Source organism: Cottoperca gobio, chromosome 5 (assembly GCF_900634415.1).
Source record: "Cottoperca gobio chromosome 5, fCotGob3.1, whole genome shotgun sequence".
In the NCBI taxonomy this organism is placed as follows: Eukaryota; Metazoa; Chordata; class Actinopteri; order Perciformes; family Bovichtidae; genus Cottoperca; species Cottoperca gobio.
This window is the reverse complement of record NC_041359.1, coordinates 27971770-27985103: the sequence shown is the minus strand read 5'-3', so window position 1 is coordinate 27985103 and position 13334 is coordinate 27971770.

The following is a 13334-nucleotide window of genomic DNA, read 5'->3' as shown; positions in this document are numbered from 1 at the left end:
TTGAGGTGGTTCATCTAGTAAGGAGCCACCTGGGCGCCTCCCTAGGGAGGTGTTCCAGGCACGTCCAGCTGGGAGGAGACCCCGGGGAAGACCCAGGACTCTGTGGATAGATTATATCTCCTCACTGGGAACGCCTCAGGATCCCCCAGTCGGAGCTGGAGGATGTGGCCCGGAGAAGGGAAGATTGGGGTTCCTTACTGGAACTGCTGCCCCCGTGACCCGACCCCGGATAAGCGGTAGATGATGGGTGGATGGATGGATAGTTGTACTTATATGCTCTAACGTCAATGATGGCTCTCTTCCATTGAAACGTTTACAACTGACATTTTAAATCATCACACTTTAGTTTTACTAACATGAATGTCATGAAATGCATCAAAATAATATTCTCATTAAATGGTTAAATGGAGTTATTCCTCACTGCTGTCACACGGCTTAGTCACGGTCAAGATTTGCTATTATTGGGCGGCAAATATTCGTGTATCAGTGTATCTGATCTGGAGACAAGTAACAAAACAATTAAAGCTTCGGGCTCCGTCCTCCACACTGTTGATATCATCAAATCCATCGTTATTATTCACACATTAGTTGAGCTACTTAATCTTGTTCTCTATGGTGTGTTTTATTGTTCCCTGTACTGTTTGTCTTGTGGTGAAACATATGAAATAGTGAAAGTGTGTATTACTGCTCCACACATGCTTCACAATAACTCAAATATTTGAAAGGTTGCAAACCACATTTGAAACAGAACTAAGAAGTGACAGATTTGGGACGAAGCCTCCGTGACTGCCTGAGACTTCACAGATTTCCTGCAGATCATCAGTGTGACAGCAGATTGGACTGACGTAAGTATTGAATGTGGTCAAACATGTCGTCTTAACCTGACAGGGTTTATTTTCATTTATTTATTAAAGATACCGAGCAAAACACAGTAAACATCAACAGTAAACTGGGAAACTCTGGGCACAGAAGAAGTTTTGATACAGATACTGAAGGTGTAGCGCAGGGGTGGTTAACCCACGGCTCTCGAGCCGCATGCGGCTCTTTGCCCAGTTTCATGCGGCTCTTCAGTTCATATCGAATTTTATTTGTGAGTGTGTGTGTATGGGTGCTGTAAGTATGAGAGCATGACAGTGCGTCTAATTTTGATGTGGCCCAAGAGCCAATCACAAAAATGCCTGCGATGCAGTGAACCAATCACCTTCGAGGGGGGAAAAACCTATCGTAGAGTAAACACTATCTGACCATCTGAGTTCCATCATAAAATTGCAGGGAAACAATTTCACAGCTAAGCGAAAATATGAAGACCAACATAGGACGTTTTTAGTAGAGTAGGAGAGTTCATATTCATATAAAAATGCTGCCTGACCTAGTGCAAAGTGTGTTTGCGTTTGTTCACAAACTGAAACAGTTTAAAACACTTCTTCAAAAGGGAGAATTAGCGCATTTTCCTTCTCTGCTAAAAGCAAGCGAACAAGTCGAAATGCAACATTGGTTGAAACTGCACGAAAACTTTGCGACCCGGTTCCATGATCTACAGCTGAAAAGGTCACAGATTACGTTCCTCGTCGACCCTTTTAATGCTGAGACGGACTGTTTGAAAGCCCCGCTAGTCACGGACGAGGAAGTGGCCCAGTTGGAGATGATTGAACTTTCTGAGGAAGACCGACTGAAAGCTGTTCTGAGGGAAGGGACCCTTGAGTTCTGGAAAACTGTACCAATGGAAATAATATCCCAATGTCAAACGGGCTGCGCTCAAGCTACTGTCAATGTTTGGGTCAACGTACGTCTGTGAGTCGGTGTTATCTACCCTGAAACACGTGAAATCAAAGTATCCATCTGCTCTGACACACGTGTGAAAGAATTGCTTCGAGTGACCACAAAGGAATACAAGTCAGATTTGAGGAGGATTGTTGAAGGCAAGGAATGTCAGAAGTCCCACTAATTTAAAGAAGCAACATGCAGAGGAAGATAAAACACGTTTTCACATTTTCTCTCAATATTATGGTGTGTGACATTTACAATAAATCTGTCTGAGCAGAGCTATGTGTGTCTGTCTGTGTGAGCGTGTGTGTGTGTGTGTGTGTGTGTGTGTGTGTAAAGTTTTAGATTTCAATTTAGTCTGTGTGAGAGAGAGGGGAGGAAGAGAGTGAGGGAGCACAGAGAAAGGCTGAGAACAAAAGAGAGAAGGGGGGGGGGGGGGGTGTGACTGTGTGTATGATGTGGCTCTTTGCAGTAACATAGTAACATTGTTGGCTCTTAACCTCTGACTGGTTGGCCACCCCTGGTGTAGCGTCTTCATAGATACAGGAAGCTTTTACTTGCTGTCGCCGAAGTATAAATATGGAGTAACGTACAACTAATGGGTGGTGGTGATGGTCTAGTGGTCAAGTGGTACGCCTTCCAAACAAAACTCTAGAAGGTTGGGAGTTCAACACCAGGCTGCCACCATTGTACCCCTGAGCAAGGTACTTAACCCTGAGTTGCTCCAGGGAGACTGTCCCTGTACTTAGTTCAATGTAAGTTGCTCTGGATAAGAGCATCTGCTCAATGACCTGTGATGTTATTTAGTTTGACAAGAGACACAAACTCGTGGTTTGCCGGAGTCATCCGAACTCTCTGCGCAAACCAAACCAACACACTCCGCGGGGAAACACGAGGCAGATGACGTGTGTTGGATCGTCATTTTAAATCTTAGTGGACATCGTTATATAATTAACTCCTGAATGTATTAATATGTATTTGTTTACTACTAAAATAAGTATTATGTACTGAATGTATACTCTTCTCAGGTAAAGAAATGTTAGTGTAAACATGCTAGAGATACGCCCCTCCCTCTAGGGGGCGACTGAAGAATCCCAAGGAAGAAATCGGCGCAAAGAGGCGTGGACACGCTTACGCTCCTACGAGGGGTCAACTGGACCTGACCCCAGCCAACCAATGGGAGATGACTAGAATAGAGAACTAGGCAAAATGTAACACATGTAAACGGGACAATTCAAGTAGAGCTGAGAGACAGTCACTGCGTAAAAGCGGTCTGTGGATTGGTAACACTGAATCGTCCACGGCTGTGTGTATTTTCCATTTTTATTGTTGACTGTAAGGCTTCAATGGAAAGGTGGAGCGGATGAAGCTGCTCTGTCAGCACTAATGTATTAACAGAGACACAAAGAAGAAGTACAGTACTGCCCACGCTATTTAGGATATTGATAAAAGAACTTGAGGATCCTGGAAAGTCAGCAAGCTCATCAATTTTGCCATGAACCCTTACATCAATGGAATAGAGCTTTTCTTTCTCTTTGCACACACACACACACACACACACACACACACACACACACGCACATGCACACACACACACACACACAAACCAAATCCTCCCCTTAATCCATCCTGCTGCTTTCCTCCTTCAGAACCTCCCTCGTCCTCCTCTCGTGACTCGCTGTAACACCCTGGCTTCTCTCCTCCTCTGCTTTCCTTCATTAACTCCATCTTTGCTTCCCTCCCACATGGTCTCCTCTGCTCCAGGATTCTGCTGACGCCCTCAAGTTCCTTATTCATCCTCGCAGAGAATAAATAAGGAAAACCTCAAACTCTGCAGCATTTGGATCTCGTGTTTGTTCGCTTTCTCACTTTAAAATAAGGGCGTGAAGACCACAAACCAGGCCAGAACACGTGATGTAATTATAGAGTCCACGTTAAGACAGTCATTATATCACTATAAGAATGTAAAATAACTTATGTCTCAGCAGGATTTAGGAAAAACTTCATGCGTTTATCTTCTGTAGGCTCGGAAAACTGTAAGGCCGTCTTTACAAGTGTCTCTGAAAAGTGGATAAGAAAGCTGCAGCTGATTCAGAGAGCTGCTGCTCGAGTCTCCACTCAGACCAGCAGAGTGGATCACATCACTCCGCTTCACAACAGACTTTGAAATGCTGCTGTTTATAAAGCACAGAACAGTTTATATCTGAGCACATGCAGGTCAGCATACTGTCCTCAGAGGAGAAGCAGCAGTCAGTGTTTATGCACCACACATCTGGATGCCTTCTGTTTTCATCTGGACCATCAACATCTCCCTGACTCCTTCCTGCCTCCATCCAGGGAGGAGTCTGGATCAATTCTCCTGATCTAAGCCGACCTCCATTTCTCATCCCTCACTTCATTCCCCATCTCCTCGGTCCTCCTCTCCTCCCTTCTTCCTCTTCTTTACTTCATTTTTCATAAATGTACTTTCTTTCATCTTCGTCTTAAACCTGCCGTCCCTTAATCTACTTTCTCTCCTCTCCACCTTTTACTTTACAGCTTCCTCTTCTTCCACCTCTTTCTTTCCCGCTCTTCTCCCCATCTCTCCACTTCCTCTTCCTCGCCTTTCCCTCTGCTGAACTTTGGCCTTCCCCTCCTCTTCCCTCCCTCTGCCTTCTTCACCCCTGCCTCGAGTTTTCACACATTTTCCCGCTTGGCTTTCTTTGCTGCTTCTTTTTCCTGAGGTTTCTTTCTACCTCCATCTTCTCCTTCACATCTCATCACCCTTACTATTCTCTCTTCCTTCCTTTCTCCCCTTGAATACGTCCCATTGCTCCATAACAGCTGTCATATATTTCTTTAATGCTCTGGTGTTTTCACGGCTGTCCCAAAGAAGAAGAAGATTGCCGTGTTTTATAATTTATAATAAAGTAAATTCATGCAACAAAATGAAGCTGATGTCTTAATGTCATAAGAACATAAAATGAAACTATTAAAACACATAAATGAGCCTCAGTTGTTTTCATTATGATGAACGCAGCAGGTGTTCGTCATAATAAAGCTCATCTGGGTCTTTCTATAATGCTTCTGAAATCACCGGCAGTCAAAAATCATATTTTCAAATATAATATTAACACTTCACCGTGTACGTTGAGTCTTTAGAGACCCAGGACCGCATTAAACTAATGTGTTCATGTTATCTGCTCCTCATCGAGCGGCCCACTCTGCCGCGTGACGTCTCCTCGCTCGAGGCTCCAACGCCAACAGAGCGGAAACTAAACGATGGTGTTTGAACTCTTCAGACAACACGGGACGTCCTGCACAAACTGAAGCTGGTGTTATTTAATGAAGAGTCAGAGGACAGATAACCTGCAGCATTGTGAGTATGAGACCCGAGAAACACAAACACACAAACACAAGTCCTTCATGCAGCAGAGCTGCTCGGGCACGACCGCAGGGAAAACACATTTCTGCCTACCAAAGGTGTCAAAGTGGCACCTCCTGTCTGTCAGAAACAGGGACATCAGACGTGTTCCAACTGTGAGGAAACACAGCTTCAGTTACTGCTCTGTCTGCAAAATCAAGAAAAGCACGAACATGGTGGACATTTTGCATCAGAGCTTGGAGAAGTTTGTGAAATCCTGAGTCCGAGTCAAAGCAGTTCAGTCCTGCGCTCTGACAGAGAGCTGGTCATCAGGTGGGTTCCCAGCACAAAGTCAATATTCCCTCTGTTTTGGTTGTTTGTATTGTTTCTCTCCTCTGCTCTCCCCCCCTCCTTTTTCTTATTCACTGAAGTTTCCTCTGGAAGTAATTAAACACTTTTTAATCATCAGAAAACATTCAGGTGAGAAAGCTGTAGAAAGCTTAGTTTTTGGAGTAAAAGGTTTGAAAACAGTGAAATAAATATCAAAACACACACAGGCAGCGGAAACACACACATCTATGTTCAAGCCAACATATCGTATGATATCTATGTATCTATCTACTGCAGGGGGGGCCAACCAGTCAGAGGTTAAGAGCCAAAAATGTCACTATGTTACTGCAAAGAGCCACATCATACACACAGTCACAGATGCGCACCCCCCCCCCTTCTCGCTTTTGTTCTCAGCCTTTCTCTGTGCTCCCTCACTCTCTTCCTCCCCTCTCTCTCTCACACAGACTAAATTAAAATCTAAAACTTTACACACACACACACACACACACACACACACACACACACACACACACACACACACACACACACACACACACACACACTCAAAGACCCTCCCTCCCAAAGACACACACACACTCTGCTCAGACAGATTTATTGTAAATGTCACACACCATAATATTGACAGAAATTGAATTAAACTTCTCCTCCCAGTATTCAGAGGCCAGTTCTTATCAACAATGAACATTGTGTCTCACACACAAACTCTCTGTGTTTTATCTTCCTCTGCATGTTGCTTCTTTAAATTAGTGGGACTTCTGACATTCCTTGCCTTCAACAATCCTCCTCAAATCTGACTTGTATTCCGTTGTGGTCACTCGAAGCGATTCTTTCACACGTGTGTCAGTCAGAACAGATGGATACTTTGATTTCACTTGTTTCAGGGTAGATAACACCGACTCACAGACGTACGTTGACCCAAACATTGATAGTACCTTGAGTGCAGCCCGTTTGACATTGGGATATTTTTTCCATTGGCACAGTTTTCCAGAACTCAAGGGTCCCTTCCCTCAGAGCAGGGTTCAGTCGGTCTTCCTCAGAAAGTTCAATCATCTCCAACTGGGCCACCGCCTCGTCCGTGTCCAGCGCATACCTGTCAACCCTCCTGTTATCCCGGGATTATCCCGTATTTTTAACCTTTCAGAAAAAAAAATAGACCTAATTTAAAAAGGTGTAAAGTGGCCTCCGGTAGAGCAGGTGGCAGTATCATGTTTAACTTTAGCTGAAAAACGTTATCCGCCAGTAAACACACAGAAGAAGAAAACAGGAACAATAACACAGAAGAAGACGAGAACATATGATGAGAGTCACAGTGAACGGGAGATAGATGGAGGTGGATGGAGACGCAGCTGTAACTGCCAAACAAGTTAAAACTTTATGCAAGTACCTGACAGTCGGGCAAACTCGTGCTTTTTGTAAAGTGTGCCATTCAGATGTTAGCAGCAAGAAAAATCGTCCAAGCACAAGCACGCCAAGAGGCACAAAAACATTCACTGTCAATGACTTCATTTGCGACAAGAACTGTGTCGGAGGCAAACCAAGTGACCAGAGCTGAGGGACAGATGTCGATGCTTTGCGCTAAAAATAAAGTAGCCTTCAGCTTCTGCGATGATTTCAGTCGCAGTGTAGCGGACATGTTTCCAGACTCTGACATCACAAGGAAGTCCTCGTGGGGGAAACAAAAGCCACACAACTCATCCATCATCAAATAAATTGATGATAATAACTCATCAAATAGAATACATAAATCTTATAAACATGTCTGTACAAGTAATACATACTTTAAATAAACATATTTCCTGAATGTCCCTTATGTGTTTACGTTTACATTGGTGGCTGAGAGCTGTTGGAGAGCCGGGCGGAGTACGCCAAAAGAATTCCCTTTTTTGAAATTCCAACGCTGACAGGTATGGACTAGCGGGGCTTTCAAACAGTCCGTCTCAGCATTAAAAGGGTCGACGAGGAACGTAATCTGTGACCTTTTCAGCTGTAGATCATGGAACCGAGTCGCAAAGTTTTCGTGCAGGGTTTCAACCAATGTTGCATTTCTGCTTGTCCGCTTGCTTTTAGCAGAGAGGGAAAATGCGCTAATTCTCCGTTTTGAAGAAGTCTTTTAAACGCAAATACACTTTGCACTAGGTCAGGCAGCATTTTTATATGAATATGAACTCTCCTACTCTACTAAAAACGTCCTATGTTGGTCTTCATATTTTCGCTTAGCTGTGAAATTGTTTCCCTGCAATTTTATGATGGAACTCAGATGGTCAGATAGTGTTTACTCTACGATAGGTTTTTCCCCCCTCGAAGGTGATTGGTTCACTGCATCACAGGCATTTTTGTGATTGGCTCTTGGGCCACATCAAAATTAGACGCACTGCTCTCATACTGACAGCACACATACACACACACACTCACAAATAAAATTTGATATGAACTGAAGAGCCGCATGAAACTGGGCAAAGAGCCGCATGCGGCTCGAGAGCCGTGGGTTGGCCACCTCTGATCTACTGTATGTATGATATCTATGTATCTATCTACTGTATGTATGATGTCTTAGTATCTATCTACTGTATGTATGATATCTATGTATCTATCTACTGTATGTATGATGTCTTAGTATCTATTGTGACGGCCTCAGAGGTGGCCTTGTCCTGTCCTTCCCATGTTGTGTGCTTAACCTGTGTTTCAGGAGGTTGATTGGTGGAGCTGAGATCTCGTCATCTCCTCATCACTGATTCAGCACACCTGAGCAGGCTGGGCTCAGGCTATAAAGAGACCTGCAAGATCTTCTCTGTCTCTTCCATCGGGCCTGCTGCCTGCTATTTATATTGTGCTTGTGCTTTGTGGATCATTTTACTTAAATTAAACTTTATAGAAACGTTATTTGATTGTCCCTCCTTGTCACCTCCTCTCGAGCCAGGTTGTGACACTATCTACAGTATGTATGATGACTTACTATCTATCTACCGTATGTATGATGTCTTGCTCCACATGGGACTCAGACATCTACCATCTTTTCACTTCCTTGTTCATGATTACGTTGGAATACACACAAAGGACAGAGCATTACGTTTCATAGGTAAACCTACGAGCAGTGTCTGAGAACAGCCTGAAATACACACCTGCACACACATGATCACCACACACAGCTTTTGAAGCCTCTGGCTGCCATGGCAACCTTCCAGCGAGCAGATTAAACCAATTCGACAGTGAGCCAGGGTTGTTGTGTGTGTGTGTGTGTGTGTGTGTGTGTACTAAATAGACGCACCTATCGTTAGGCTGGCGCTGGTGGTGCCAACCGTCTGACACACACACACACACACACACTGTGGCTCTTCAGATGTCTCAGAAGCCTGGGGATCAGTTTGGCCGTAGATCCATAATATAATCAACCTCAAAGTGTCGCTGTAATTTATTTCCATTGACTTTCATCTTAAGTGTGAATGTGACCTGCTCACTGCCTTGCAGGAGTCAGGATGTGAGAATGTGGAACTGAGAGCTGGAAATCAGAAGTTACTCCATCCAGCAGTAAATTAATAACATCCAATGTCAATAAAAAAAGCACATTTTGGGATTTCAAACAAATATGTTTATGATCAGAAATAATTATCTGAAAACACATCCACCCTCTTACATCTACATCCAGACATTTATATACTTTGTGTGTACAGGCCTCAGATTCTCTGGCATCTTCCAGCCCCCGTTGTTCTCTGTTTCCACAAACATGAGCAGATGAGACCAACAAATTGTAATTGGGAACATAAAAAGCAAATTAGCCTCAAATCCTCTTTATTCCCTCGTTCCCTCCAGAGCTGGACGCTCGCTCAGTCTCTGTCCAATTTAGCCCAAAGTAATGTTTTCACCTCGCCAGAGCGCGTGCTACTGTGGGGAGGTGTGTCGGGGACAGTACACACAGAAATGTGAGGCGAACACACACATGGGAAGAGACCAAACCCCACAGGTCACCTGACGGGACGTTTAAAAGCCAACTGCCACGTCTTGGCGGTCGTGTTGAACCATAACGTTCAAATCTAGGTAAAGAAATACCCGGAAATACCTACAAACGACACCCAAAGTAAATTGAAAGCTGCTCTTCAACCATTTGCACCAGCTGCATGATTTTGGTCTCATTCAAAAGATAACTCTCTTATTGTTCTTGCAAAACAGTGAAGAACACAAAACAGTGTCAACTTGATAAGGAAGTGCCTGCCCTCTTCTTTTGTTTACAGGCTGAGCCAGGAGAACTCAGCCTCTCAGAGACACTCACATCGTAATGCCAACAAACGGCTCGTCAGTTTGATATGTCATATCCTATGTTTTTTCTTTTTACAAATTTGATTTAGTTTCAAAATTATATTTATTATATTCAAGTTCAGAAGAAACAAAAAAAACATAAAGATATTTGAAAGAAATGTGTTTATACTTCACTTACTCTGTGTGATTACTACTAACAGGGAATATGGGTATATAATAGTTATTTATAAATAGATAAAATAATATTAATTAATAAATATTATAATATGTACAGTACATGTACATATTGCACAGTTGGTGTACGCCTGGTGTTACTCTTGGACAAACCTGTCTAATAAATTAAGTTTTTATCCTTTTTATCTGAAGTTTGGTGGTGAACTTGATAACACTTGGTTCTATGTTTCTATTGTGTATTTCAGCTCTGGACTACCAGCTGTACCATCTTCAGACATCTTTTTCAACAACAAACTTCAGACGGAGTGTATTTTCTTCACATTCAGTATATTCAGACCACTATTACTCAGTGCCAGAAGCTCTTGGAGTGATTCTTCATCATGCAGCTGGTGCAAATGGTTGAAGAGCAGCTTTCAATTTACTTTGGGTATGTTGTTTGTAGGTATAAATTCGCCCATACTGTAAGAAGTTAACATATATTTACAAAGAAAATGAGAAAATTAGTGTTTTATTCTAATTTAATCTAATTTAACGTTCCTACACTTACTCCACTTCAAATTTGTGTACAAATATAAATCATGTTCTTTACTATTTCTCTCATTTTTGTTTCACTTCTATAATTTAGAATTTATTCAGATTCTTTTTAATGTCTATTTGCTCTTGTTTGCATTTTATTTTGTAAAACATTTTGAGCTGCATCTCTCGTATGAAAAGTGCTCTACCAATAAAGTTGATTATTTTTAAAGACTTAGTCATGCTCTGTATAAAGTATTAACGTTTACCTAAATAAATAAACCATCAACTAAAAGGCAACATAAAGAATATTTGCCTGTATTTGATTAATATAATGCATCCTATCAAATAGTGAAACCAGTTATCTGCTGCTTACACTTCATAATTCAAAGTTATCTTCTCTGCACAACAGTAATGTTGGGAGAGTGTGCAGGCTGCACAGCTGAGAGTGTAAATGTGTGTGTGTACACTTGAATAAAGAAACATCAGGTTTTGTTTTACGTTTGCCGTCGTGCACCTGGAACACCTGGAGGTCGGAGGTTGAACTGGGAAAGTTCGGTCTCATAAAGCTCTTTGAAACGTGTCATCTTGTTCTTTTGGTGCAAAACTTTATTCTTATAAATGTGCATCATTACAGATGTGAATATGTCTGATGAGATCATCTCCAATTAATAAAGAAGTGATGTTTTATTTGCTCTCATTTGTCTTGGTGCAACTTTCCTGGAAGGTAGAATAGAAGTCTAGTGAATCTGCTCAGAACTCATATAATTTATTCTTTTTTAAAGCTTTGTGCCAAATGACATGACTGCATGAAATTAACTGTCACCTCCAGCTTCACTTCCTTTGCGCTGCTCGTATCCGCGTCACTGTGTGGCCCTCACAATCAGCAGCAGCTCTCTGCTCCGCTGTTTCTTCGAGCTCACTTCAAAAGAAAAGCTGGGCTGCTAATTACTCCCACAAGTGGAGCCTCGCGATTGAGTACAAAGCGTGAAACGTAGATTTTCAGCTCTCTTTTCATCTGTGACTCAGAAAGAACTGCTCGCTCCTTCAACTCACTTGACCTCCTCTCTTGAAGTCATACTTTGCTGTACTCCACATCTCAGCACGAACACCTCCGCAGAAGCTCGGCAGCAGTCAGCCTCCAACACTATCCGCCCTGAAGATCTCTAGCAGGACTCTTTACCAGCGCTCTGATCGCTGACAGAGGAGGGAACGTCTTCAAAGCCAGGCCTGTTTGTCATGTTTATAGTGTTCGACTCAGTTGGTCGCCCCTCGTGAATGTTTCTGTTCTGCAGCATAGACTGGAAGCTGCTTTAACGCTGTTTGCACCTCTTGATTTATCTCTCTGGTTTCGCTTTTTCCCTTCTTGTTCGGACTCATCACCTCCTGCAAAAAGTTCATTTCCTACCCACCTTCCTGTCTGCAGCCCTCAGTGTCAACCATGTTGTGTGTCTGGTCACCCCGATGCATTAAGAGCTGATCGCCTGCGCTGACATTTGACAATCTTAAAAGATTAAAGAGCTTTGGTGTCACAGTGAGGCCGGCGTCTGCAGGCTGGAGGTCTGAGCAGAGTGTCAGGCTGCATCTGGTATTTCATTTCAGTCAGACACCAAAAGGTTGTTGGACCGAGAGTTCAGCAGACGGCACAGAGCCACACTTATCACACAGAGGCTTATTAAAGCCCCAGGACACACACACACACACACACACACACACATAAAATACACACACGCAAAGATCAAAGTGCATTGGCACATCTGCACTAATGTTACACACACACACACACACACACACACTGGAGGGTGTGATCAGTGCATGTCTTCGCTACGACGCTCTGCACTTTCCCTCTCTGCGTCTGTGCGACTTCATTAAATGTGATTACATTTCTCTGCAGTCGTAATTAATTACTGACGTTCAGTTTGAGGAAAGGTTGGGATTCAGGATTATTTCAGGTGGATTTCTCCCAACAATAACTGTGTGTGTGTGTGTGTGTGTGTGTGTGTGTGTGTGTGTGTGTGTATTTAGGGCCAGCGTGTGTGTAAAAATAACAATGGAGTGGAAAAGAAAGTAATTCCTCCCGAGGGGATTAATAAAGTCATTCTTCATCATCTTCTTTCTTCTTCCGACGGGTCAAAAAGTTTCCATCTTGCAGTTCCACAGTCTGATTTCCCTCACGGCTGCTGTCAACAGATTTGTTTCAAACTGCAGTGAGATTGTTTTAATATTGTTGGAGTGACATTTTACATGATGGGGCGTGTTTGTTGTGATGGAAATAATACAGAACAACAGACACATTTAGGTCCATGTGGCTCTTCTTTCTTCTTTCAGTTAAACACAGTAATGCTGAAGTGATACACGAGGTTGTGCAGAGAGGCTGTTAAAAACGTGTCTTTGGCAGGAAGGTTTCCACATACAAGAGATTTGTTTTGGTGTATTGGTGCAAGAGAAAATAGAAAATACTGCAAAGTTTCGACAATATTCTGCACAAAACTACACAGCGCTTCATTTAAAACTGAAATATTGTGAAGTATTAGTAGTAATATTGTCAAGTAGGTTGAGAATCAGGCCTTTTCATCTCCCCAACAATCCTTACCCCAACAATCCTTAGTTTGAACCAAGGAGTGAAATAGGTAACACAGAGACTGAATATTATAACGATGATTCTTAAATGCTCAAATCAATGTGTAATTAGAAGAGACTCGAAACTAGGAAATAAAATTGTGTGATTACAAATTAGATCTAATAGATGTGATTTAGAAGAGACTCGTAACTAGGAGACATAATTCAAAATATAATTGTGTGGTGTAAAATGTAATTGTGTGGTGTAACCATTGTAACATTGATACATGCCATTTTATGAAGTAAACTATAGAAAACATGTTCAGCACAAAGGCCTTGTCTTAACTCACTGACACCTCGCTAAAAGCGTGGCCTTATC